At 44.9% G+C, this 20,600-nt stretch overlaps 1 long non-coding RNA gene across 2 annotated transcripts in view; it reads left to right on the top strand.

The window, feature by feature from the left end:
- LOC141422472 (uncharacterized) overlaps window positions 1-20,600 on the top strand; it is a 54,627-nt gene that overhangs the window by 18,405 nt on the left and 15,622 nt on the right. Inside the window, exon 1 of one of the 2 annotated variants that reach the window (XR_012447033.1) lies at window positions 18,923-19,710. The exons of the other annotated variant lie outside the window; for it this stretch is intronic. This is a non-coding gene — a long non-coding RNA (uncharacterized lncRNA). Of the gene's footprint in view, window positions 1-18,922; window positions 19,711-20,600 lie in introns of those variants that run through there. 2 annotated transcript variants of the gene reach the window in all.

Genomic DNA, 20,600 nt, shown 5'->3' with positions numbered 1-20,600 from the left:
TTGGGAAAGGGACTCAAAGGGTAGAGCACCTGCCTAGCACGTGGGAGGCCCTGAGTTCAAAATCCCAGTACTGTCCCCCCACCAAAAAAAGTGATTAGGGACTATGAATATGGAAAACTAGTGATGGTCATTGCTCACCAGTCAGGCAGGTCCCATTCCGCCCTAGAACAACAGCAAAGTGACAGAAGCTGTTAGAGGATCTGCTCCACTGATGCCAATGAGACTAACGAACATTCGAGAAGGACGTGTATCAGAGATGCAGAAACTTCCAGTGACCTGGACTGAACACCAGACACAGAAGCATTCCCTTCAGCCCCATGACGATCACGGCCACAGAAAAAAGTTAGTGATGTTGAAAGACAAGGCTGGACCTCACTACGATGCCACATTACTGCTGGGTCTGGGTGTTCAAGTGTGATGTGAAAGCGAGTGGCGAGCTGCAAGGGCTGCTGGGAAAGCAGCTGCAGAGGTTTTTTGTTTTTTTTTTTTGCTTTTATTATTCATATGTGCATGCAAGGCTTGGGTCATTTCTCCCCCTGCCCCCATCCCCTCCATTACCACCCACTCCGCCCCCTCCCTTTCCCCCCCACCCCCTCAATACCCAGCAGAAACTATTTTGCCCTTATCTCTAATTTTGTTGTAGAGAGAGTATAAGCAATAATAGGAAGGAACAAGGGTTTTTGCTGGTTGAGATAAGGATAGCTGTACAGGGCATTGACTCACATTGATTTCCTGTGCGTGTGTGTTACCTTCTAGGTTAATTCTTTTTGATTTCACCTTTTCTCTAGTTCCTGGTCCCCTTTTCCTATTGGCCTCAGTTGCTTTTAAGGTATCTGCTTTAGTTTCTCTGCGTTAAGGGCAACAAATGCTAGCTACTTTTTTAGGTGTCTTACTTATCCTCACCCCTCCCTTGTGTGCTCTCGCTTTATCATGTGCTCAAAGTCCAATCCCCTTGTTGTGTTTGCCCTTGATCTAATGTCCACATATGAGGGAGAACATACGATTTTTGGTCTTTTGGGCCAGGCTAACCTCACTCAGAATGATGTTCTCCAATTCCATCCATTTACCAGCGGATGATAACATTTCGTTCTTCTTCATGGCTGCATAAAATTCCATTGTGTATAGATACCACATTTTCTTGATCCATTCGCAAGTAGTGGGGCATCTTGGCTGTTTCCATAACTTGGCTATTGTGAATAGTGCTGCAATAAACATGGGTGTGCAGGTGCCTCTGGAGTAACCTGTGTCACAGTCTTTTGGGTATATCCCCAAGAGTGGTATTGCTGGATCAAATGGTAGATCAATGTCTAGCTTTTTAAGTAGCCTCCAAATTTTTTTCCAGAGTGGTTGTACTAGTTTACATTCCCACCAACAGTGTAAGAGGGTTCCTTTTTCCCCACATCCTCGCCAACACCTGTTGTTGGTGGTGTTGCTGATGATGGCTATTCTAGCAGGGGTGAGGTGGAATCTTAGTGTGGTTTAAATTTGCATTTCCTTTATTGCTAGAGATGGTGAGCATTTTTTCATGTGGCCATTTGAATTTCTTCTTTTGAGAAAGTTCTGTTTAGTTCACTTGCCCATTTCTTTTTTGGTTCATTAGTTTTGGGAGAATTTAGTTTTTTAAGTTCCCTATACATTCTGGTTATCAGTCTTTTGTCTGATGTGTAGCTGGCAAATATTTACTCCCAGTCTGTGGGTGGTCTCTCTTCAGTTTAGAGACCATTTCTTTTCATGAACAGAAGCTTTTTAGTTTTATGAAGTCCCATTTATCTATGGTATCTCTTAGGTGCTGTGCTGCTGGGGTTTTGTTGAGAAAGTTCTTACCTATACCTACTAACTCCAGAGTATTTCCTACTCTTTCCTGTATCAACTTTAGAGTTTGGGGTCTGATATTAAGATCCTTGATCCATTTTCAGTTAATCTTGGTATAGGGTGATATACATGGATCTAGTTTCAGTTTTTTGCAGACTGCTAACCAGTTTTCCCAGCAGTTTTTGTTGTAGAGGCTGCTATTTCTCCATCGTATATTTTTAGCTCCTTTGTCAAAGACAAGTTGGTTATAGTTGTGTGGCTTCATATCTGGGTCCTCTATTCTGTTCCACTGGTCTTCATGTCTGTTTTTGTGCCAGTACCATGCTGTTTTTATTGCTACTGCTTTGTAATATAGTTTGAAGTCAGGTATTGTGATACCTCCAGCATTGTTCTTTTGACTGAGTATTGCCTTGGCTATTCCTGGTCTCTTGTGTTTCCATATAAATTTCACGGTAGATTTTTCGATCTCTTTAATGAATGTCATTGGAATTTTGATGGGAATTGCATTAAACATGTAGATTACTTTGGGGAGTATTGACATTTTTACTATGTTGATTCTACCAATCCATGAGCATGAGAGATCTCTCCACTTTCTACAGTCTTCCTCAATCTCTTTCTTCAGAAGTGTATAGTTTTCCTTGTAGAGGTCTTTCACATCTTTTGTTAGGTTTACACCTAGGTATTTGATTTTGTTTAAGGCTATTGTAAATGGAATTGTTTTCATACATTCTTTTTCAGTTTGCTCATTGTTAGTGTATAGAAATGTTAATGATTTTTCTATGTTGATTTTATATCCTGCTACCTTGCTATAGCTATTGATGATGTCTAGAAGCTTCTGAGTAGAATTTTTTGGGTCTTTAAGGTATAGGATCATGTCATCTGCAAATAGGGATATTTTGACAGTTTCTTTACCTATTTGTATCCCTTTTATTCCTTCTTCTTGCCTAATTGCTCTGGCTAGGAATTCCAGTACTATGTTGAATAGGAGTGGAGATAGTGGGAATCTTTGTCTAGTTCCTGATTTTAGAGGGAATGGTTTCAGTTTTTCTCCATTAAGTATAATGCTGGCTGTAGTTTTGTCATATATAGCTTTTATAATGTTGAGGTACTTTCCTTCTATTCCTAGTTTTCTTAGAGCTTTTATCATGAAATGGCGTTGGATCTTATCAAAGGCTTTTTCTGCATCTATTGAGATGATCAAGTGGTTTTTATCTTTGCTTCTGCTAATGTGGTTTATTACGTTTACTGATTTTCGTATGTTGAACCACCCCTGCATCCCTGGGATGAAGCCTACTTGGTCGTGGTGAATAATCTTTTTGATGTGTTGTTGAATTCGGTTGCCATTATTTTGTTGAGGATTTTTGCATCAATGTTCATTAAGGAGATTGGCCTATAGTTCTCCTTTTTGGTGGTGTCTTTGCCTGGTTTTGGGATAAGTGTAATACTGGCTTCATAAAATGTGTTTGGCACACATTTCTATTCTATTCTATTTCGTGGAACAGTTTAAGGAGGGTTGGTATCAGTTCTTCTTTAAAGGTCTGATAGAATTCAGCAGAGAATCCATCAGGTCCTGGACTTTTCTTTCTGGGGAGACTCTTGATTGCTGCTTCAATTTCATTTTGTGTTATAGATCTATTGAGGTGATTAATTTCCTCTTGGTTCAGTTTTGGATGGTCATATGTATCTAGAAATCTATCCATTTCTTTAAGATTTTCAAATTTATTTGAATATAGGTTCTCAAAGTAGTCTCTGATGATTTCCTGGACTACCATGGTGTTTGTTTTTATCTCCCCTTTTGCATTCCGGATTCTACTAATTTGGGTTTTTTCTCTCCTCATTTTAGTCAAGTTTGCTAGGGATCTATCGATCTTGTTTATTTTTTCAACGAACCAACTTTTTGTTTCATTAATTCTTCGTATGGTTTTTTTGGTTTCTATTTCGTTGATTTCTGCTCTTATTTTTATTATTTCTCTCCTTCTATTTGTTTTGGGATTTGCTTGTTCTTGTTTTTCTAGGAGTTGAGATGTATCATTAGGTCATTGATTTAGGATCTTTCAGTCTTTTTAATATATGCACTCATGACTATAAACTTTCCTCTCAGGACTGCCTTAGCTGTGTCCCATAGGTTCCGGTAGGTTGTGTTTTCATTTTCATTGACTTCCAGGAACTTTTTAATTTCCTCTTTTATTTTATTGATGATCCATTCTTCATTAAGTAATGAGTTATTTAGTTTCCAGCTGTTTGCATGTTTTTTGTCTTTACTTTTGTTGTTGAGTTCTACTTTTACTGCATTGTGATCAGATAGTACGCATGGTATAACTTCTATTTTCTTATATTTGCTGAGGTTTGCTTTGTGCCCTAGGATATGATCTATTTTGGAGAAGGTTCCATGGGCTGCTGAGAAGAATGTATATTGTGTAGAAGTTGGATGAAATGTTCTGTAGACATCAAGTAGGTCCATTTGATCTATTGCATATTTTAGATCTTGGATTTCTTTATTGATTTTTTGTTTGGATGACCTATCTATTGATGATAATGAGGTGTTAAAGTCTCCCACAACCACTGTGTTGGCGTTTATATATGCTTTTAGGTCTTCCAGGGTATGTTTGATGAAATTGGGTGCGTTGACATTGGGTGCATACAGGTTGATAATTATTATTTCCTTTTGGTCTATTTCCCCTTATATTAGTATGGAATGTCCTTCTTTATCTCGTTTGATCAATGTAGGTTTGAAGTCTACTTTGTCAGAGATAAGTATTGCTACTCCTGCCTGTTTTCGGGGGCCATTGGCTTGGTAAATCTTCTTCCAGCCTTTCATCCTTAGCCTATGCTTATTTCTGTCGGTGAGATGGGTCTGCTGTAAGCAATAAATTGTTGGATCTTCCTTTTTAACCCATTTTGTCAAGTGGTGCCTTTTGATGGGTGAATTAAGTCCATTAACATTAAGCGTTAGTACTGATAGGTATGTGGTGATTCCTGTCATTTAGTTGTCTTAGTTGTTTGAAGATTTGATTGTGTGTACCTAAGTTGAGGTTACTCTCTACTGTCTTGCATTTTTTTTTCCTGTGGTTTGGTGCTGCCTGTCTTTTCATGGTTAAGTTGGGTTTCACTTTCTGTGTGCAGAATCCCTTGAAGAATCCTTTGTAGTGGTGGCTTTGTGGTCACATATTGTTTTAGTTTCTGCTTATTATGGAAGACTTTTATTGCTCCATCTATTTTGAATGATAGTTTTGCTGGGTAGAGTATCCTGGTGTTGAAGTTATTTTCATTCAGTTTCTGGAAGATCTCACCCCACGCTCTTCTTGCTTTTAATGTTTCTGTTGAGAAGTCTGCTGTGATTTTGATGGGTTTACCTTTGTATGTTACTTGTTTTTTCTCTCTTACAGCCTTCAATATTCTTTCCTTAGTTTCTGAACTTGTTGTTTTAATGATGATATGTCGTGGGGTAGTTCTATTTTGATCTGGTCTGTTTGGTGTTCTAGAGGCCTCTTGCATCTGTATGGGAATATCTTTCTCTAGATTTGGGAAATTTTCTGTTATTATTTTGTTGAATATATTAAGCATTCCCTTCGCTTGCACCTCTTCTCCTTCTTTGATGCCCATGATTCTCAAGTTTGGTCTTTTGATGGAGTCAGTGAGTTCTTGCATTTTCTTTTCACAGGTCTTGAGTTGTTTAATTAATAGTTCTTTGGTTTTTCCTTTAATTACCATTTCATCTTCAAGTTCTGAGATTCTGTCTTCTGTTTGTTCTATTCTGTTGGATTGGCCTTCCATTTTGTTTTGCAGTTCTGTTTCATTCTTTTTTCTGAGGTTTTCCATATCCTAGCTGTTTTCCTCTTTAATGTTGTCTATTTTTGTCCTGAGTTCATTTATCTGTTTATTCATCGTGTTCTCTCTTTCACTTGGTGTTTATACAGTGCTTCTATGGTTTCCTTTATTTCTTCTTTTGTTTTTTCAAATTCTCTATTTTTGTTGTCTTGGAATTTCTTGAGTGTCTCCTCTACATTTTGGTTGACCCTATCCAGTATCAGCTCTATAAAATTCTCATTGAGTACCTGTAGTATGTCTTCTTTTAAATTATTCTTGTGGGCTTCATTGGGTCCTTTGACATAGTTTATCTTCATTTTGTTGGAGTCTGGATCTGAATACCTATTTTCTTCATTCCCCTCTGGTTCCTGTACTAATTTTTTGCTGTGGGGAAACTGGTTTCCCTGTTTTTTCTGTCTTCCCATCATTGTCTTTGGTGTTGTTACTGTCCCTGTACTGTGTGCAATTAAGTATTTTCTAGCTTGTAATAATAACAATGGTAATATTTAGAATGGAAGGGTGAGCTGAGATGGAAAGCAAGAAGTTAAAGAAATGGGAAAAACAAATACACAAACTGGAGGGAGAAAACAGAACAAGGTATCAGACAAGAAGATTTCAAAGGTATAAACAGGGAGCTTTAGTGTACTAATCGACAGTAAGCTGAGCAGACATTAGAGAGACAGAGAGAATTGAAAATCAAAAATTAAAAAAAAAGGTAAGAATAAAAATAAAAAATAAGTAAATGAAAGAAAAATCTATTTATAAAAATGTATTAAAATAAAATGAAAAAATAGAAAATTAAAAAAAAACCAAAAAACCAAAAAACCTCCAAGTTCAAATGCAGTGAAGTCTCAGTCTCCAATCCTGGAGATGGTGCCTCAGATGTTGTTCTGTAGTTGTCTCATCAAAGGGGATGCATAAAGTAGAACAAAACTACACACACCCGCACAAAAAAAAAAAACCCACCAAGTGTCCCAAGTTCAAATGCAATACAGTTTCAGTAAGTTTTTCAGCTTGCAAGTGTTTCGGTTGTTCTCTCATCAAAGGTAGGGAGAAAAAGAGAAAAGAAAAAAAAAAGAGTCTGGAGACAGTTCTGAGAATGGAATCTGCAGCTGTGGCTTGCCTGCCTGCTGCTGTCAGTCTGCTGTTGCTGGAGGCGTTATTTATGCAGATCTCAGGGGTGAGCTTAGTACTCACCTGGCCCTGCAGGCTTTGTTTGCTAGATTTCTCCTGTGCGGGAGCCTCACTGCAGAGGTTTTGAAGAGTCTTGATAAGCTGAAATTTCAGCAGTCATAGGTCAGGACATGTCCCCATCTCGAAGTGACACCTGGCCATGTGTGCACGCGATCATACAGCTCTTTTATTGGTCTCTTATGGCGGTTAAGATTTAATAGCCTCGTTTCTATGTGTACTTTCTGTATCACACGATTCTTAATTTAGTGTGAAAATCCCTTTGTACTCATAGGTATAATAAGCATTTTTTTTTGAGACATTGGGGATTGAACTCAGGGTCTTTTTACTCTTAGGTTTTTTTTTTTTTTTTTTTTTTTTGGTCTGGTTGTTTGTTTTTGGCAGTCCAAGGGTTTGAACTCAGGGCACTCTACCCCTTAAGCCACTCCACCAGCCCTTCTTTATATTGGGTATTTTCAAGACAGGGTCTCATGAACTATTTGCCTGGACTGGCTTCTGTGATCCTCCTGATCTCTGCCTCCTGAGTATTTAGTATTACAGGCATGAGCCACAGGCATATATATGGTTTTCCATTTTTGCCCAAGGCCAGCCTCATACTGTGATCCTCCTACCTCTACCTCCCATATAGCTGGGATTATAGACATTCACCCCCACAACTGGCTGGTGTGTGTGTGTGTGTGTGTGTGTGCATGTATGACTGGGGTTTGAACTCGGGGCTTTACACTTGTAAAGCAGGCACTCCTGTTCAAGCCACAACTTTAGTCCTGGCTTGTTTTTAAGACAGGGTCTTGCTAACTTTTGCTCAGGCTGGTCTTGAATTGTGATCTTTGTGTCTCCAACTCCCAAGTAGCTGGGATTATAATATAATACATTTTTTAAAAATGGCTAAATCCCACTTCTTGACATGACTATACTGTATCAGCACTTATCCAGATGTCCATCCGTAGGCCATTAGGCATTTTGTGCAGAATAACAATGCTTCTGGTTTGGTGATTTTCATTGCTGGAATGGATTTCCACACTTCACTTTTATGACTGAAAAGTGAATGATACAGAGGAATTCAGTGAAATTCACTGTGGTTTTGCAGGTCTGTGCAAATGCAAATAATATATAGCCCACACTGCAGTCAAGACACAGGGCCAATCCCTGACTTCCAAGAAATTCCATCTTGCTTTTTTGTAGTCAGTGTCCCTGCCCAGCTCCCAGCCTTGCAACCTCTCATCTGTGTTCATAGTTTGTTCTTTCTGGGGTCTCATATAATTGAAGTCATGTTAGCCTTTTGAGTTTGGTTTCTTTCACTTATTATAATAAGATTCATCCTTGTGGCAAACATTGGCACTCTGCTCCTTTTTTGTGGCTGAGCAGTATTTCACTGTCTGGATGATTATTGATTCATTCCTCAGTTGAAGGGTTGTGTCCATTTTTTGGCAGTTAGAAATGCAGCTGTCACAAGCACGAATGGAAAGGTATTTTTGTGGATGTGTTTTCATTTCTCTTGGTTAAATTTCTAGAAGTAGAATTACTGGCCTATATGATAAGTGCATATTTAACCTTAAGAAAGTGTTGATGAAGGATTTAAAATGTCACAACATTTTTTTAGCCCTGGAAAGTGTGAGGCAGGAGACTGCAGTCACCTAGGTCATTCTGACATAGCTTGGCATGTTTCTGCCAGCTCCCTGACACCATAAAGATAATAAATAACCCCAGTAATTAATTTTTTTCCTGGAATATATAACATAAGTGATTGACCTCCAATCAATGTCCTGTGCCATTCTTGTCAACCAATGATTGTAACACCAGTTTGCTGTACCTTCCTTCTTTCCCTGGGGTGGCTTGAATGAACACTATTCACACACTCACTGTGCCTCAACTGGCCTTTTAGGATGACATCTGCAGAGACACCAGCAGGCTGGAGAAAGCCTCAGCTAGAGGATGGGGAGGATGTCACTATCCCCATACCCTTTCTCTAGACAGGATGGGTGGGTCCGCCTTCCATCTCCCTGGCTTGAGGCAAGGTGAACTTGGCTGTCTTCAGAGCCAAGGTAAAGAAAGAAAAGCACCTTTCTGCAGGCTTGGCGCCATGGGTGCCTCTAGCAGGCTCCAGGAAGCTCCTGAGCAAGCTTTTTGTATACATAGTTTGAGAGGATCTCCCTGTTAGTCTGGGGACTAACTTGGAGAAGGTAGGCAGACACCTTGGGCCTGTCCAGTTGGGGTGGCCAGTGGTCTGGATTCAGATTGGTTAAATACAGGTTTGCTTTTTCTTTCTGGTGATTTGGTTTTCTTTTTTCTTTCCCTTTAAGACCCTGAGCCAAGGGAGGCCTGGGAAGTAGCAAGGAGAAGCAATTCCCAGACATCAAGGTCATGGTCGTGACCACCCAGTGAAGTAAGGTGTGAGAGAGCCTTCAACCAGTGGGTTGCTCATGTGGATGACACAAACCAAGCCCTTGGGCCAGCCTAATTTCACTGAGGTTTCCATTAGTCATGTTGCTGTCTACAGCTGGCTCAGCGCTCAGCTCTCTGCATCGGTCCTGGGCCAGAGCCTGGAAAACATCAGGCTGTGACAGACCATGTGTCAACAGCCGGCTGCTCCTGCACTGAGGGGCTGTTTTCCACCACCTCGCCCCAGGTTTCCAGAGCCAGTGTCCATCTGTGTTTCTGTCTCAGCCTGGGTGCCTCCTTTCTAGGGAGGCCTATCCTTGGGGGCCCTGGACTTGTGGTTACCTGCTCCCTGCAAGATGAGAGACTGAGGCAGGAGTGGACAGCCACACCTGAGCTCTTCAGAACGACCTGACCCTATGAGAGAGGCAGTCAGGGCCTGGCTCCTGGGCTGGACTGCTGCTGGGGAGAGGGCAATGCTACGTGCCCATTGGGTAATTCCTTCATGGTGGGACTTCAGAGAAGAAAAAGCCCCCTGCCCAAATACATCTGCTCTGCCCTTATGTTGTCTATGCTCTTCCCTTGTTATTCTACCCAGGTATGGTTTAGATTTTTTTCAAATGTTTCAATGATAAAAATAATTCAATACCAGTGTTTCTTATTTGAATTGTGCCTTCGGATTTCAATAGCTCATTTAATCTCTTCACAGGTGGTGGAATTATTTTTTATTATTCATAGATAGGGCCACTGGGGAGGTCACAGAGAAGGAGGTCAGGTGGCCTCATTGCTATCCTCTCTCTGTCACTGTCGCTGCTGAAGCAAACAAACAGTTTGAATATAAGCTTATAATTTGTAACATTCTGCTCATTTGGACATGGCATGTCGGTTAAGGGCTGATCTGCACGCAGTGGTGTGGAGGTGTCTCTGAGGTAGAGGACGGGAGTGGGGGGAGGGAGTGATGGCTATTAAGTGTTACTCCTGACATTGTACATTTATTTTCATATGAAGTCTTTGAAATCTGGTGGTTTTTTAAAAAATATTTTTCTGGTGGAACCAGGGATTTGAATTCAGGGCTTCACACTTGGAAAGCAGGCACTCTACTGCTTGAGCCACACCTCCAGCCTATTTCATTCTGGTTATTTTGGAGATGGGAGGGGTCTCACAAAACTATTTACCTGGCCTGGTCTCAAATCATGATCCTCCCTAGTAGCTTCCCAAGTAGCTAGGATTACAGGCGTGAGCCACCGTGCCCTTTTTTTTTTTTTTTTTTTTTTATAAATCTGGCTCAAATCATGTTATAGCCACATGTCAGTGCTTTGGTTTTTAACACAACAGAGCAACCATGAGCTCAATTCTCACATCCATTCATATGATTAGAATCAGAGTCAATCAAGGAAGCCATTTCCCACGACCTCGATCCCATATTCAGCTCTAAAAGAGAAACAAGCTCTACTCAGCACTACCCAGGCCCTGAGGAAGGCTCAAAACGTCTTTTCAGAGACAGCAGGAGCTGCCTGGAGAGCCATGGGTGCAGCAGGCAGGGCTGAGGCAAAAGGCAGCAAGATGGAGTCCCCTCTCCCAGACAGGCTTCTGCTAACCGTGACCCCAGGCAAGCCACTTTTCCCCAATGGTGTCCTCCCCTGAGAGATGGGACAACAGGGCCTGTATAAAATATAAGGATGACTAAATGAAAGCTTTCCCTTGCCTGGCGGGGGGGGCAGCCAGGTGTGGGAGGCCACCTGTAGGGCTCCCCATCTGAGTTGGCCCCATCTCTGCCCTTGAACAACCAGGAAATGGTATCAGTGTGCCTGTAGGCAACTGCAAATAACAGCACCCATATTGGTTCTGAGCGCTTAAAATGCACGTTAGCCCTTATAGGAAGGACTGGGAGAAATTTCTGAAATACATTTAAAATTAACCTATGCCCCTGTTTCTATAAAACTGCTGGTCCAGGGGGCTTTCTGAACTTTACCCTCTTCCCTAACAAGCAGGCCCAGTTGTTTCCTAACCCTAACCCAGTGGGGCAGCTGGTCAAATGCTGGGAAGGTCATGGCTGAGCGTCTTCAGGTCAAGGGCCAGCTCCAGTCACTGCATGAGGTGGACGGTGGCCACCTTGTGGATGAGCCGCTCTGTCAGGGGCGAGTTGGGCTTTAGGGCATCGCACTCCATCAGAAGGCTCCTGGGCATTGCTGCCCCCAATCTGGACAATGCGGTAGCGGATGGGTAAGAGCAGCTCCAGGATGCGGCCAGGGCCTGGCACAGGGGCAGCCCCACGTCTCGGGCCAGCAGGTGCTGGCAGTTCTCCCCTGGGGACTTGCTGGCCTCCTGCAGGCTGGTCAGCAGCTCCTGTGTGGTCTGGGAGTGCCGCGCACCCAGGGAGGCCATCAGGAAGTCACCGTGCCCCTTTTTTATATTTTTATATTTGTAGCACTGCTCATTTTGGATGATGCCCTCTCAGGCAATTGATAGCCACATGGGGCTGAGGCTGCCATGCTGGAGAGAGCGCTGGAGGTGTGCTCTGTCTGCCAGGCTGAAACAGCCTTAAAACGGAAGGTGATGGACTGAAAACCAGGTTTTGCCTAGTTTGTGCTGTGATTAGGTAATACAAGAACAGGACATCCTGAGAAGAGAGATAGAGGCTGGATACCTTAGAAGCTATCCTCCTTCTCCCCAGTGGAGGGGTGAGGGTCCAGTGCTTTCACCACTGTGGTGGAAACTGCCAGAAGGTCAAGGATGAGCTTAGGGAGGGCTTGATGGTCTCTGAGTGTGGCTTCTTTGCTGTTCTCTTTCTTGTGATGCTGGGGATTGAACTCAGGGCCTCGTGCATGCTAGGCAAGCTCTCTACCACTCAGCCATCTCCCCAGGTCTGGCCCTTTCTATTTGCCTCCCTCCTGCTTGGTCTCTTCTTGTGGCTCTGGGTCTGCCAACCCCAACATGTTGGCGTTCCTTTGGGCCTGTTCCGAGCCTTCGACGTGCTGCCTGGCCCATCACCTCTTCTCTTCCATGGGCTTTGTCATCCCAGAGTTCAACTGTAAGCTATCCAGTCCAGATCTTCTTCACTTCTCCATTTGCACCCCTACCTCCTTCCTTCCTTCCCACACTTGCTTCCTCTTCTATGTTCTCTTTCAGAAACTTGGGGACAAAACGCAACCCTTGTCAATTTTATCACCTAACTATCTATGCGTATTTCTCACCTGAATTGCCAAAATTTAGCATCTTACATAGTTCCTCTGTACAACTTTCTGAAAGCTTAAATTCTATCCTGTAACTTTCTGGCCTAACTTTCATTACTATTCTTGGAAAAGTCAAGGTTCCATGTGCATTCCTTACTACCTCTGAGGTCTTCTCTCTTCACTTCCACCCTTGACCTTTGGACTGAGCTGAATAGTCTCTTTCTCACATTCATGTCTACCTCCAATCTGAGAATGTAACCTATTTAGCATTTGGGCTTTTGCAGATATAATTAGTTAAGGACTGAGATGAGGTTAGAGTATGTTTTAAATTCGATGCCTGGTGTTGTTATGAGAAGAAGAAGGTCACATGAGGATAGAGGCAGAGATTAGACTGATGGAGCTGCAAGCCAAAAAACACTAGGGAACAGCCAGGTGTGGTGCTTCACACCTGTAATCCCAGCACTTGAGAGGCTGAACCTGGCGGATCTAGAGTTAGAGGCCAGTCTGGGCTACAGAGTAAGACCCTGACTCAAAAATCAAATGAACAAAACACTAAGGATTGCTGGAACCACCAGGAAGGATTCTCCCTTACAGGCTTCCGAGGGAACTCAGCCCTGCCAACACCTCTGGAGACTATAGTGCTCACAGCGGGTGAGTACCAATGGAAGAGGCCTCAGGTGCCAAGGTAGGAGGGGAACTAAGATGGAAATAGTGGACTAAGATGGGGAAGGCTGCAGAAGATCGAGCCAACTTGACCCCGTTAGAATTGTGCCTTGTGTAGGGGTTAGGGAAGGGGATAGCACAGTTTCTAGTAGGAAAGAACATTCCCAGGCCTCTGGGGCCTGCCACACCTTCCACACCCAGCTTCATCCTCCCATTTCCTGCCAGCTCCCAGCCCTCACCTGGGCCCAGGTTTCTACTGTCTGCTGCCCTGTCTCTCCCACCTCGCATTCCAGGCCTGCGCATATAAGCCTGGGCTGGTCTTTCCCTTGGTCCTACCTTATTCTCAGTACCACCCACAATGTCATTGCCCCTCCATGTGCATCTAAATCTCATGTTTGTTTTCTGGCGAGAGGCCCAGCGTGCAAAGAACATGGGCTCTGAGATCTCCACACCTGCACGTGAACTAGCAACAGAACTTGGAGCCAGTGATTAACCAAACCTCCCCATCCATGAGATGGGAAGAGGATATCTCCCTTTGAGGGCTGTTGTGAAGATCAAGTGAGGCAATATACATATAGTCCTTGGTATACAGTAGGTGATCAATAAATCCATGTTCATTAACCAAGCCATTGGATAACCGTTGCCACAATTATTAGATGGGGAACACTTGTTGCTTTCAATACACTAAGCCAGTGGGTTTTAATATTTTGCTTTGTGGAATGGGTTAAGGAGCTCCAGACAAATTAGAGGGTACTCAAGGCTGAGGGGGCTGTGCTAGGTCTTCTTCCCTGGGGTCTCCTTGGGTGGATATAGGGGTGTAGGAACTGGCTCCATGTGATTCTGCTCCAACAGAGCTCAGGTTTGGGTGGCTTGGCCAGGGTTTCCAGCTGCTGGAGGCTGGGGAGGGGACAGTTGTGTTTGGGTGCAGACTCTGGTCATTCACAGAGGTGCTGAGCTGGGCCATGTTCTCTTCTGTGTTGCAGGACACTTAGCACTCCTGCTTGTGTCATGGGGCGGGGGCGGGGGGAAGGGCACATATGGTCTGCATTTGCCCTTTTGGTCCTGTCCATGCTGACACCTTAGCTGCCCCTGTGGTTTGGAATATCATGTGTTTTGTAATGGCGCAGTTCCCTTAAGGCAGGAGTGCAGGGGAGGAGGGGCAGGGTGGTGGAGCGGGGAAGAGCAGACTCAAGGTGCTGAGATCTGTCTGGAAAGCAGCTGAGAAGACAGGAGTCTCCTGTGCTTCTACTGGGGCTGGCTCAAGGCTACACAGATGAGAGCCACTGGAGCAGTTCACTGTGTCAAAGGCCCCCTTTCCCTCCGGACCTCACAAGAGCCTGGGGTAGTGGTTGCTGTGGCCTGGATTCTGGGCTAAAGGTAACGAACTGAGGAATCCAGTGACACTTCCCAGATTCACTGCACTGGCTCCAGAAATAGTCACAGAAATTGTCCCATTTTTTTTTTTTTTCTCTTTCAAAGTTTATTCAGAATACAAGATTGCTCTGCCTTCACAACCCATCACCATCGCCAACTTTTCTTTATCTCCTCCAGCCCTGGCTGTGTTATGTGGTGCAGTGGTGGGTGGGGCCTGGCTCCCCAGTGCTCTGCCCCACCCCCCAGAAAGGTGCTGGCTGGAAGCTGGGTATAGTGGGAGCTAAGAAAGCTGGAGAGCTGCCAGTCCTAATGTGGGAGAGCAGGAGAGAGCCAGCAGGTGATGGAGCTGAGAGAGGGGAGATGAATATAGGGGGAGGTAAATGGAGCTGAGGGGGTGAATGGAGCTGAGGGGGGAGGTAAATGGAGCTAGGCAAGCAGTTGAGTGGGGCTGAAGGTGTCCTCCCTTCAACCAGAAGTTCTCTTCCTTCTCTGCCCTCTCTTTGGCCAGCATCCCTGGGCAGGGGGTGTTCCTAGGGCTCCTCAGGTTGTCTGTACCTGGAGCAGGGACAGAATCAGGCTGGTGATGCCTCTCTTCTGTCTAGTAGGCACAAAGGCCAGGAGGGTTCTTTGAATGGGAGGGAGGAATGTAAAGGGGTGAAGAGGAGAAAAGAGGAATATTTGATCTGCTGCTTTAAGTTGTACCTTGGAAATGGCTGTACAGTAACACACACCAAATGAGACCCAACCTCTGACCTTTCACCATGTGTCTTGAAAGTGGTCAGCAATCCCCCTCCACCACGCCACACACAAGTGCAGGGGACCACATAACTATTCATACCAGCAGCTACTATTAGAAGGAAGAGAAAAGGAGCCAGATATGGTGGAAGGTTAATCCCAGCAGTTGAGAGGTTAAGGCTGGAGGATCATGAGTGCAAGACCAGCCCAGGCTACCTAGCAAGACGCTGTCTCAACAAAAAAAATAATAATCTGAGCATGGTTGCACACAACTGTAATCCCAGCTACTCAGGAGGTGAAGGTAGAAGGATCACGGCCTGGACAAAAGTTATTGAGAACCTATCTCAAAAAGCAAGCTGGATGTGGTGGTACATGCCAGCTGGGCAAAAGCTCCAGACCCTATCCAAAAATAACTGAAGCAAAAGGACTCGGGGTGTGGCTTAAGTGGTAGAGCTCCTGCCTAGCAGGCTCAAGGCCCTGAATTCCATCCCCGGTACCACAAGAAAAAAAAGTGAGAAAAAAGCTTGTTATCACCAGTTGGAGTAAAGAAATGTTTGTTGAATTGTTTGGTTGGAGGGATTAATGAAGGGGTACGTGTGTGGGGGGAATCCTGGGAGGGTCCTCAAGGTCTCAGCTGGGGCCATGGGGAGAAGACGTGTCACTGAGAATGTTGGAAATGGGGCAGGAGTCCCCAGTCCACACAAGATGGCACCTCCCCATGCCCAAGTCCAGTGGCCAGTTTTGCTAAGAAGGCAACTGAAGTGACTGGGGTGTCCTGAAAGAGCCTGTTGTCCTCAGGGGAGACAGGACACAGAGGTCTCTACCCACGAGCCCATATCCTAAAGCATTTCCGTAATGCTTTCTGGGTCTTAAAACACTTCCACTTCATTCTGTTATGTTGTCTTGATGGCAGGGACAGCTCTTAGGTCCCTTGGAGATAATTCCGTGACTGACACAGGAACTAACCCAGAGCTATGTAATTAATCAGCAACCAGGCCCAGTGTTGTGGTGTGGGCCTGTAATCCCAGCTACTTTGGAGAGCCCTGAGGAGGATCATGTATCCAAGCTGGCCTGGGCAAACACAAGATTCCTATCTGAAAAATAAAAAAAGCAAGAAAGAGCTGGGGACAGAACTCAGGTGGCAGAGAGTTTGCCTAGCAATTGCAAGAGCTCGAGTTCAAATCCCAACATCACTGATAATAGTAAAAACGATCAGTATCCAGTTTGATAAACTGAAGAGTGTGAAGTCAGGGAAGCCTGAGTTTTGAAATGAGTGTTCAGTCTTAGAAACAGAGCGTGCTCTTAATTGTAAGTTTGACCCCTGCAGCGCGGTACTTGCATGCACCTGATCTCCATCATCTTTTCTTTCCTGCCCTCTTTGTCTTACCTTCTCATTCCATTCTTTTTCTCTGTGCTGTCTCTTCTGCTCTTTTTTGGGCATGTCTGGGCATTTATTTTAATTGTGGCAAAATACACATACCATAAGATTGCCATTTTAACAATTTTAAGCACACAGTTCAGCAGCGTTAAGTACATTTATACTACTGTGCCACCGTCACCACACCTATCTCCCGAACTCTTTCATCTTGTGACACTGAGACTCTATCCCCATTCAGCACTAACTCCCCATCCGTCTGTCCCCTGCGCTGGCGTCCACCCCTCCCCTTTCTGTCTCTGAATTTCACTGCTCTAGAGACCTCATCTAGATGGAATCACACAGTATTTGTCCTTATGGGTCTTACCTACTCTCATGGTTAGTTTTCAGTTCCTTTGCAGCTGTGTTTTTTCAACAAATATCTGGAAAGCACCCCCTGAAATACTCACAGGCAACGTTCACCGGGCGTGTTCACGTAATCCCCTGCAAGCCATGTGTTACCCTGTAATCCTTACAACCACCCTGAGCAGTGAGTCTCTGATCATTTCAGAGATCAGGAACATGAGGCCCAGAGAGGTGGCACAGCTGGAGGATGGATGGTGGGACTGTGGGTGGAACTCTGAGTCTGACACTTGCTCTCATTCTCTGGTGAGGTCCTGGGTTTGGGGACAAAGCCAGGCCTGGTGCCTTCTTCAAGACATCTTCACTGTCCCACGGAACTATGGAATTAATCACATCCCAGACTAACTCATCTCCTTCATAACTTCTCTCCCCCAGTCCCTCCCTGCTCCTTTCTAGTCGGGAAAGAAGGAGGTCACTGACTCCCTCCTCTAGGCAGCCTCCTAGGTCCTTGGATAGTGTCCCTTTAATTACTTGCAAACTGGTTCCACCAAGAAGCCCTTCTTTCATTTTGCAGGAATCCTGCAGTACCTCTGAGCTGCTGAGGAAGCTGGAAGCAGCTGGCAGTGGTCTTCCAGGGAGCCAGGCACACTGAAGGGCAGGAAGGTGATCTCAGCTTGGGTATCTCCCCCCACCCCGAGTCCAAAAGGTGACCGTGATCACTTTATCCTTTGCCTGCTCTGGTCCTGTGGCTCCTCAGAACAGCCATAGTTCCCAAATCCTTACTCTGCCTGCCTTCAACATCATCTGATCCGCACCACCTGCTACCAAACCTACCTACCTGCATTTGGAAAAGACCCTTTGATTTCTGTCACAGCTGCTAGTCTGGGAACCCATGTAGTGGCACCTGGGTCTTACTCACTTTGTGACCCTGGCCTCTGCCCCTCCTGGGCTCTGCCATGCTGGCTGAGTGAGGAAGAATAATCTTTTAGACCCCAGCAGGGAAGAGACATTTGCCTCCGCAACTCTGGTGTGAAGCACCGTTACCAGTAAGCTAGCATATCTGATCTGAGCCTCTGGCAAAACCCAACAGTAAATGTATCTGAGGGAACAGAAATGTTTTATTGCGTAGTGATGGAAACCAATGCCTAAAATACTAAGCGGTAAAGAACAGGTGCCAGGTGCACTGGCTCAGCCTATAGTCCTAACTACTTGGGTGGTGGAAGTAGGAAGGGTCAAGCCCAGGCCAGCCCAGGCAAAAAGTTCTTGAGACCCCCCCCCTCCGTTAAATCAATAAAAGCTGAGTATGATATGCACCTGTCACCCAGCTACATGGGAAGTGTAAATAGGAGGGTCATCGTCCAGGCTGGTTCAGGCATAAATCGAGACCCCATTCAAAAAGGATCTAAAAGCCAAAAGGGCTGGGCTGTGTGGCACAAGGGAAGAACGCCTGCCTGTAAGCACAAGGCTCTGAGTGCCACAAAACAAACAAACCAACAAACAAAAAGCATTGTTGGCTCAGGCTGGGGATATAGCTCAGGGGTGGAATATTTGCCTAGCATAGGTGAGGGTCTGGGTTTGATCCCAACACCTCAAAAAAAAAAATTGAGTTGATTCTTAAGGATGATAGGGTCTTAACTTATTAATTTGCTAATTATTTTCCTTGCCCAACAAATCAGGTCTGTAAGAAACTTTTATTCCCTGTGTTTTACTCCTGCCTTTCTTCCACCGTGCCTCAGGAAGCTGGTGGAACATGGGGAAACTGGGCCAAGAACGGCCAGTGTGGTGCTGGCCTGAGGTGAATGGAGAAGGGTGTGTTTTCCATCGAAAGCATCATGGCTAGGAATTGGTGTGCGAGGCCACCCTTCCCCCTCCACTGGGGGACGCAAGGACAGATGGTGGGCCAGGATCCTGTGCAGACAGAGAGATGGTACCTTGTTCTGGGGAGCGCTCCATGAAGAAGAGGGGTGGAGGATCCTGAAGATGTGGGTGCCACATGTGTCTCACAGCGTTTTCATTTTGGATGAATCATTACCCAAGCAGGGCTGGGGAAGGACAGTGAGTTTGCCTCCTTAGTGAGGAGAGCTGGGGCTGGGCTGACGGCCTCCTAGTAATGACAGGGAAAGTATCAAGTACACAAGAACATTTTTGTTTGGATACAGGGTCTTGCGATGTAGCCCAGACTGGCCTTGAATTCATGATCCTCCTGCCTCAGCCGAGTGCTGGGATTACAGATGTGGCTACAACACCCGGCACTAAATAGAACTTCTTAAGAATATAAACAGCCCCCCACTCCTTCACACAAGCACTCACGCCACTCAAAGCTGGGACTTCTAATTGTCTCCCTGGCCTAGACCCAAGGCAGCAGTTTGGATTTTCCTTCCTGGCTAACCTCACTTAGCCACTCTCCTCACTCTAGGATCTACAGATTCCAGCCCAATGGACACTTGGGGTTGTGCCATTTCTTGTGTGGGGGGTTATTCTGTGTGCTGTGGGCTGTTCAGCAGCAACCCTGGTTTCTACTCACGAGGTGCCAGTAGCACTCCCCTCCCCCCAGTTGTAATAATCGAATCCATCTGCAGACATTGCAAAATGTCCCCTGGGGGATAAAATTGCTACCTCGAGACCCACCCATCGACCATATAGATACTTAAGGTCTTTAACACCATGTGTCATACTTTCAAGGTTCAAACAGGATTGACAAGAGATCAAGTTCAGAAGAAGAAAGTGGTAACAGAGTCTAGCAAGTGTCTGTCCTTGGGGCATGAAGAGAGCAGTTCTGTGGCCTTTAGCAGGTGATTGCTGTTCTTGAAACTTACATTGGCCAGCCCAAAATCCAGCAAAATAACAGCCTTCCAATGGCAGGTGAGCTATGAAGGTGAAGGCATAAAATGCCAGCCAGGGCTGGGTGTTCACTGGAGGATGCATTGTGGTGAGGCCAATGTTAACTGTTTTTCTACCAAAAACCTCATTAAATCAAGGTGTTGGCGTAGTGATTTGTGGAACTTTCTAAAGTTTTCTAGCCATTTGGGCACTCTGTTTCCTCATCCCTAAAATGGGCATAAACACAGTTCTTCATTATAGAATGAGTGGCACATATTGTATTCTCAGTGCATGTTAGCTATTTATCCAGTATAATTCAGTGCGGTTAACACCAAGTCAAGCTGTGAACAGAACGCTGGGGAGGCCTAAGTGACGAGGATTACCCACCTCTAACAAAGAAAAAGACTCAGAACCAGGAGCATCCAAGTAAATCCAGTACCCAGCAGCCCATGTGGCTGCATTGGAGCCAGTGGGCTGTGCTACAGAAGTAGGACGCTTGCCTCCCCGACATGTCCTCTTCAGTGTGGCCTTGGCCCAGGTTCTGCTGAGAGGGGAACAGCTGCTTTCAGGGAAAGGTCAGCTGGATGTGGAAATGATGCAATTTCCAAACATTTTAATTGTTTACAGGAAACAAATGGCCAGTAATTCAGAGAACTAATACTAACTACTGATGTTGAAAACACTGTACACAGCTCAAAAACAATCCAGTCTGAAGCAGAGACATAGCTGTTCCTAATAGCAGTGCTCAGAGGCAGTGGAGGTGCCAGCAGACATGTCAGTCCCAGAAACGGATCCTGATGTACCCTGAGTTTCTCTTGACTTTTGGCTCCTTTGGCAGTTACATTGAATGTAGCTCTCAAGTGCCACAAATATTCAATGGGGAAATTGTCTTTTCAACAAACGGTGCTGGGATAACTAGATATCCCATTTGA

The sequence above is a fragment of the Castor canadensis genome, chromosome 4, assembly GCF_047511655.1.
Source record: "Castor canadensis chromosome 4, mCasCan1.hap1v2, whole genome shotgun sequence".
Taxonomy (NCBI): Eukaryota; Metazoa; Chordata; class Mammalia; order Rodentia; family Castoridae; genus Castor; species Castor canadensis.
The sequence above is the reverse complement of the archived record's forward strand: the minus strand, read 5'-3'. Positions and strand labels throughout refer to the sequence as shown.